Source organism: Diorhabda sublineata, chromosome 11, assembly GCF_026230105.1.
Source record: "Diorhabda sublineata isolate icDioSubl1.1 chromosome 11, icDioSubl1.1, whole genome shotgun sequence".
NCBI lineage: Eukaryota > Metazoa > Arthropoda > Insecta > Coleoptera > Chrysomelidae > Diorhabda > Diorhabda sublineata.
Window position 1 is genome coordinate 2,936,906 of NC_079484.1, and position 8,165 is coordinate 2,945,070.

General features: G+C 29.7%; 1 protein-coding gene across 2 annotated transcripts in view; it reads right to left on the minus strand.

Annotated features, from left to right (window-relative positions):
* The window catches only part of LOC130450286 (receptor-type guanylate cyclase gcy-8), a 40,925-nt gene extending 34,736 nt beyond the window's left edge, over nt 1-6,189 (minus strand). Inside the window, exon 1 of one of the 2 annotated variants that reach the window (XM_056788612.1) lies at nt 6,064-6,189. The gene's annotated coding sequence lies outside the window, so the exon portion shown is untranslated. The remainder of the gene's footprint in view (nt 1-6,063) is intronic. The other variant, XM_056788611.1, reaches the window with a different exon arrangement.
* Between the last annotated feature and the right edge of the window lie 1,976 nt (nt 6,190-8,165).

Consider the following 8,165-nt stretch of genomic DNA (forward strand, 5'->3'; position numbering starts at 1 on the left):
GGAATTGGCATTTTCCTGTTTATATTTCTATCAAGACAAAATTTTCAAATTTAATTTTACCAAAAGTGCACATTTTTGGGTTGATTTTTTCAAAATTTTGCGTTTTAAGGTTAAATTTGGTAGAAAATGGGGTTTAAAGAGATCTACAAGTTGAAAAATTGGATTTTCTGAATTTATTTTACGAAAAAATTGATTTTTCGAAATTAATTTGTTTCTAAATTGGATTTATATCTTAACAACGTCCAAAATTGGTTTTCATAGGTTTAATTTAGTTTTTTTGAGCTTAACTTTCTCAAAAATTGACTTTTTTAAGTTAAATTTGGTCATGAATTTGACTAAATCAATAAAAAAATATTCCTAGTTCAATTTAATTAGGAATTGGCATTTTCCTGTTTATATTTCTATCAAGACAAAATTTTCAAATTTAATTTTACCAAAAGTGCACATTTTTGGGTTGATTTTTTCAAAATTTTGCGTTTTAAGGTTAAATTTGGTAGAAAATGGGGTTTAAAGAGATCTACAAGTTGAAAAATTGGATTTTCTGAATTTATTTTACGAAAAAATTGATTTTTCGAAATTAATTTGTTTCTAAATTGGATGTATATCTTAACAACGACTAAAATTGGCCATATTTATACCAAAAAATTTTTTTTTGAATTGTGATAAGCTCAAAAATCGGTTTTTATAAAATTCAACTCTATCGATAATTTAATTTTCATCCTTAAATTTAATTTGTTCAAATATCAATTTAGTATAATCAAAAAGTGGCGATTCAAAATTCATTTTATTCACAAATGCCCTTGTTAGAGTTCATCAAGTTTAATTTGACCAAAAATTTGGTTTTTGAGGTCGAATTTTGTCAAAAACTGAATTTTACAACTTTAGTCAGATCAAGTCTTTTTTCTCGGTTCCATTTTGTCAAAAATCGTTCTTTTATGATTCATTTTGTCAAAAGTTGGCTTGATTCAGTGTCATACAATGAAGAATTGACTTTTCCATCTTCAGCTAAGTCAAATATTTGCTTTTACAAATTTGATTAAATCACAAATTGACATTTTCGAGTTTAATGTGATGAATTGGCTTTTCTAGCTTTATTTTTCTCTGAAGTTTGCTTTTTTAAATGTAATTTAATTGAGAAGAGGCTTGTTTCGAATTGAATTAAGTCAAAATTCAATTTTTTACATTTGATTAGTTCAAAAATTAGCTTTTTTGTTTATTTTCATCGCAAATTGGCTTCTCCAAGTTTAATACGCTTAATAAATTACAATTTTTTGTTTAATTTCAAAAATTGGCTCTTTTGATTCACTTTTCAGAATGATTTTGTTGAAAAAGTGGTATTTACAAATATCGCATTAATTTTTCGAAGTGGCATTCGAATATGTCACAAATTGGCTTTTTCAAGTTTAATTTGATTTTTTTTAATATAATATACTGAAAATTGGGAGTTTAATTTGAAATTTGGCATTCCAAGCGTGAATTTAATCAAATATCCATTATGCCATGTTCAGTTTGATAAAAAACTTAAGTCAAATATTGACTTTTCAATTTTCAATTGCACGCCCATGCTCTTTATGTCACCATATTTTCGATTTACTCAGCATCGAGTTAATCAACCACTTGCTATTTTAATCAAAACAACATCAGTTTTTTCCGTTTATTCGGACCTTGTTATTTTTTATTTTGGTAATTGGAGGCTTCTGTTCAATTGGTATCACCGAGATCAATAATCTTTGGTTACGATTCTTTAAAATTAAATATTGAGGATATAATATCAAGAATCGTATTCAAAAATTGATACTTCCGGCGATAGAGCTCGTATTTTTGAAATTATATGCTTTTCCTCCATCTTGTACACGAAAATACGCGGACATCTTGACAAACTATCATCGTTTCTGGAAACATAATCAATTAAACAAAAAATCGGAGTACAAAATTTTGGATTTTGGAAGCATTTAAATCAAGAGCTTTTCATTTAATTTTCCATAAAGTGAAAGGACACTATCCTAGTCTCCAAGTACAGCGATAGATTGATAGAATTCCTCAGATTTCTCTAGTAGAAATCAGCTGAAATTCCGTTTCAGTTCGAGTCCTTTGACTCTGAAGACTATGGTCAGAACTTAAGCTTCTTCACTTGACTTAATTCAATTACTGAATCATTTAGGACGTCTGGATCTAGTGAGGTTGGATATGGGCTTAAATTTGGTCCGAAAACAATCGAAAAACCGACAACGATCGGAAGTTAAGCGAGGCGAAGTTGCATGAAGTTCGTACCTACACTATCGGTTAACCTCGAACAACTCCGCGAGTAGTGTAGTTGATGCTTGGGAGTAAACTAAAATAAAATGGATCAACTACTTCAGTTTGACGAACAGAATCATTAATTTGATGAAACATTTCGATAATTTGCAAGCGTTGCTCTGGTGTAAATCCATAATTGAATGTCGAAACAAATTAAATCAAAAGCAACGAATAGTTATTAAATTTTCACCACAAAGATTATAAATTTCGTATGATAAGATTAGTGATCAAGTTATTTAGTATTTAGTTTTCAATATTCTTCTTTAACTTGGCAACAGCGCTAACGTGACAGGTGTGATTATCAACAATTTCCATGATAGGCGCCAAAAAAATGTTAATTCGATGATTTTTGTTCACCCATAGACACATTTACATCAATAACATTCCTGACATGAATCAGAAATGAAAATTAGTTAATTACCCAATCCCCTGGATAATTCCAAATTACTCCACATCAATTTTCAGGGACTCTTAATTGGATTTCCGTTTAATTTCACGTTATATAAGTTTTGTATTACATCGATCTTCTAGTATATGTAAATTATCATGTTGAACAGTCATTTTAATTCCCAGCCTCTTCTGTTTACTAAACGTAATGATCAATTACTTAGAATGGACAGTTGAAACGAAACTAGTTTACGAAATTCATTTTTGTCTGTTGCCGCGAATTTTGTAGTTGATAATGTTCACTTATGATTTATTTTTTATCAAATCTACCTTTCAAATATAAAGGCCCGTTTACACGAGTTTAGTGAGCAAGTATTTAGTTAATTTTAAGCCGTGTGAACCTGTGCTAAACACTAAACACTTAACTAAATACTTGCTCACTAAATTCGTGTAAACGGGCCTTTAAAGGCGTATTTAACCGTGTTAAGGTTAGTCTCAAAAGTTTTTCCGTCATGAGTAGTTCAATGAGGCGTTGTTTAAACAATCCAGATCATTTTTCCTATATATGTGGGGGTTATATGTGTATAAAATGAAAAATTCTTAGCTTACTATAGAACCAAACAAAATTTCAATGTCAAAATATTTTATTACTCAATATATTCTCCTCTTAATTGGATACAATTGTTACAGCGAACCTGCAACGTCTCTAGACCTTTTTTCTTGCTGTGCAAACCAGACCTCCACAGCTTTTATTACCTCCTCGCTACCGAAGAAAATTTACGACTTTTTAAACTTGTTTCCAGTTGAGGAAAGAGATGATAGTCTAACGGAACCAAAACTGGTGAATTCAAACTCTAGATCATGAATTTTTTGCATTTCAGCATGAGATTTGTGTGTAGGGGCGTTGACCTGCAAAACCAAAATACCTTTGGATACTTTTCCGCGTCTTTTATCTTTAATTTTTCCCGTTGTAATGTCGATTAGTAATCTCCAGTTATTTTCCTACCCTTATCCACAAAATCAACCACGATTACTCCATGGCAATCCCAAAAAACTGAAGCAAGAACCTTTCCAGCAGATTTTTGGACACGAAACTTCTTAGCTCTTGGAGAACCAGAGTGTCGCCATTCCATCGATTGTTGCTTTGGTTTTGGATTGTAGAAATGTACGCAAGTCTCATCCGTAGTAACCATTCGGTTTAAGAAGTCTACATCGTTTTCAAATCGAGCACAGATCGAACGCGATGGTCATTATTCAACGGCCATTATCTTCAATGAAAAATTTACCTCTTTTGAAGCTTGCAGTCCAATTTTTCACGGTCGCATACGAAGGACATTGATCACCAAGGGTATTAAGAATATCTTCGTAAATCTGCTTACGGTGGACATATTTTTTCCTTTAATTGCGTAACTTTGTTTTTCTATTTTGACGTCAAAATTTACACTTACACTTCTAATAATTTATTGTTCGTTGTTATGGTAACGCAATATTTTGTTTATAGATGGAACTGGTCTAAGCTAACTAGATATCAATACATCCTCGTATTGTAAAAAAGTTGGGGAGTATTTTGAGATGCTCTTGGACAAAAATAAGAAGTCTTTGGCTCCCGATTATGTATACGGTTTAAACGCTAAAAATATAGATAAATGGCAGTATCCAGTTGGTTTTTCGACATCTACTGCAGTCCTCACATGACTGTTCAATGCCTGCAACTCTTAGAATACCAAGCTCATCACAAAAAAATTTTGAAGGTGAGTAAAATGAACCAAACTGTGTTAGATAATCTCCTAAGAGATTTAAATCTTTCTAAACAGGTTCCCGAATTATTATCAAGTCTGAAAGAAGAACAATCGCTTTCCTCAGACACTGAAATAACTTTTTTTGTAGCAGATTGTGTGGATACAAAAATGGTAAACATTCTTCTCGGTCAAAAAAGTTGTTACACTAAGTTTCCCTGTTCCGTATATCTTTGGTACAGTGGAGCTAAACAAAAGGGTTGGGCAAGAAGAAACTGGCCCTTAAGGGACAAAATTATCCTTCCGCCATTACGTATAAAACTGGGCAACTGGGCAACATGAAGTATATCAAATAATTCTTCAGTTCACTATGGAAAGAATTAAGCCGGTATTTTTGATGGCAGTTATGCTACAATTGAAAAATATGGGGTGCTAAAACTCCCCATAGTCACCTGGACAAGTTTTTCAAATTCAATGTGAAAAAATTGATAATTTTCTATATAAAAAAAATTGGATAAATATCTTGTTATAATAATGGAACTGTTTACATACGACAGACATCTGAATGTTTATAAAATAGAATATGAAGTCATCAGTACAATGAAATAGCAGAAAACATACAGTTTGAACGAGGCTGTTGTTGTTGAAGACGTCTAGAAATGTTGAAGAAAACCCTTAAATGCGAATTTATTGCAAAGTTCGAGCGAAGAAATCAAGCAAAAACTACCGCATTTGACTAAGAAGAAAGTGTTGATTCATCAAGATAATGCACCAGCTCATATTCCAATGGACAAAATTAATGAATTAAAGTTTGAATTGCTACTTCACACACCCTATTCGCCAGATTTAACCCTCTCGGATTATTTTCTGTTGCTAGACTTGAAAAAAAATTAGTATTTTGAGGAGCTTGACGATTTTTATTATAAAAAGAGTTTGGTTAGGGAAAATGACAAATGTATTAAGAAAAAAGCAATATGTATAATTCAATATAAAATAATTAATTTAACTACTTTATTCATATACTTAGATTCGAAACGACAGATATTTTTATGAAGGTCGAAACGTCTAACATTACATATATAAGAAATGGAAAATTGAAGAAATTTCCAGAGATGTATCTCGAAATCAATTTCTTTGAACAAATCTCCTTTTTTGCTGTAGTTTTCGATGTTTGTTTTACAATTTCTATGTTAAATTTTGTATAAAATGGGATCCGAAACGTAGAATTTCCTTCAAAACTTTGTTCAAAATAAAATTACACCAAGTTTTATGGTTTAAAACCTAAAGGTCTTCAGCCAAACTATATTTTACTTAAAATCCTAAATTAAAATGCCTTTAGTCATAAAGTCATGTTTTCAAAATTCAAATAAATGAATTTTAATATAACATTTATTGAATTACAACTAATATCTGATTTTATGTTAATAAAAGACTTTTTAAAACTAATTTCTCCATCTTACTAATCCCCAAAATGGAATGTAATTTATCAATTTTAATAAAAATACAATAAAACTTTGTGTATGTATTTAAATAAAAGCAAATAAATCGGCGAAACATTTTTTTAAACTTCATTTTATATGTAAATTTTTAGTTTATATTAATATTTATAATAAATAAACTTCTAATTGTTTATAAAACTTACCTGCGCAAATCTACAAAGCACGTCAGAATGGACAATTACAACATGTCTGTTCGGATTTCAAGGAGCGTTTGAGCACGTTATCCTGTTGCCTGGACTTCCGAGGAGAACAACGCTTCAGGATAAACTGAGCGCAGCTTTTTACCTTATTTGAATTGGATTCTCGAGTTTCATTGTGATTTTTAGTTATGTATCCTTTCAGATCGAGTATTTTCAAAATTGATTATAATAAATTGTATTTTTCGAAATGAAAAACTGTAAATATTGATCGGTGATGAAAAACTTTTGTTTGTTTGTATGTAAAAAAGTTTTTCACTACAAAACTGTTTTCTTTTAAGCCTAAAAAGGTAATACCGATGTATACCAAAATTCCTAAACTTCTTGTTTAGTTAAAAAAAGTATAAACTAATTGTGATGCTGTCTACATAGGACAGACATCTTAGTATTTAGAAAATAGACTAAGAGGTCATCAATACGATAAAAAACCAACCACTAAAAATCAAAAAAAAAAACATAAATTCAATTATAAAGATTAAAAAAAGTTCTTGAAACGAGAATTTTTGGAAATTTTCAGCTCTTTTTTGTAAATCTCAATACAACTACGAATAATTTGACTAATAGCTGCTACGTATTTTTTAGTTTGAATATTAAACTTTGAAGTTGATAGATTCATAATATTTTTCGAAAGATATTACAAAATTATCCGCAATTCTTAACTAATTGATTCTCTGACGATCAATACATAAGTATTTGAAAGCTCGGAATATATTAGAGCTAGTTTGGTGTTTAATTTTGCCACAATCCCACAACGTAAACGCTCTTTTATATAGATATTCGATCTATATTTATATCTAGATCTAGATTTATATCGATTCGATCTCAATTTTATGTCAATATATTAGAGTTAGTACACTTTGGTGTTCAATTTTGCCACAATCCCACAACGTAAACGCTCTTTTATATAGATATTCGATCTAGGTAGCATGGAATTGTAAGTAGCCTTCACCAAATTTTAAATTATCGAGGCTATTTTACACAGAAAAACTCATTTGGAAAAAAGGTTCATATAAAGTGTTTTATTCAGAAAAACTCGTTATGAATATTGTAAATCAGGTTACTTTTATTGAAAATACTATTTTATAATGACATAAATACAAAATACATAAAGACATTTTATTTTTTTTTAATTACGTATTGTAATTAAAAGTGAGAAAGTATTCGAAATTTCAATTCAATAACTTTGATTAGAAAATTCCATTTAAACAATCTAACCAAATAAATTAAATAAAGGGTGGTAATAAAAACCATATTAAAGGGTTATTCAATTGTAAGAAAGTGTATCTTTGAATACAAATGAAAGAAAAATATACAATACAAAGTATAAATATGTTTTCTCTATAAATCCTCAAAATTAGTCATTATTTAAATGTGAATTCCAGATATTTTTGTATATCCCATTGAAAAATTCAACAAAATATGAAAATAAGAAATGTTCAAAATCTCTAAGTTATACCGGGACTTGATTAAAAAAAATTCGGGAATACTAGGTGACGTGACATAAAACACACCCGTAACTTTTGCAGGGACAATCTGTACAAACTGAAAGTAGCAAAAATGAATTTTCAAATCGATTTTTAACGAAAAGTTACTCTTTGTTCAACTCGATCAAATTTATGGTTTAGGAGATACGTAGATTTTTAGATCGTTGTACATGTCAATTAAACCGTTCGCTATAAAGAGACATTCTGAAGAAAATTATCATAAATTTTTTTTGGTAAATAGTTATTGAATTGAAAGAATGTGTATGTTTGAATACAAATGTAAGAAAAATATACAATACAAAGTATAAATATGTTTTCTCTATAAATCCTCAAAATTAGTCATTATTTAAATGTGAATTCCAGATATTTTTGTATATCCCATTGAAAAATTCAACAAAATATGAAAATAAGAAATGTTCAAAATCTCTAAGTTATACCGGGACTTGATTAAAAAAAATTCGGGAATAACTAGATGACGTGACATAAAACACACCCGTAACTTTTGCAGGGACAATCTGTACAAACTGAAAGTAGCAAAAATGAATTTTCAAATCGATTTTTAAC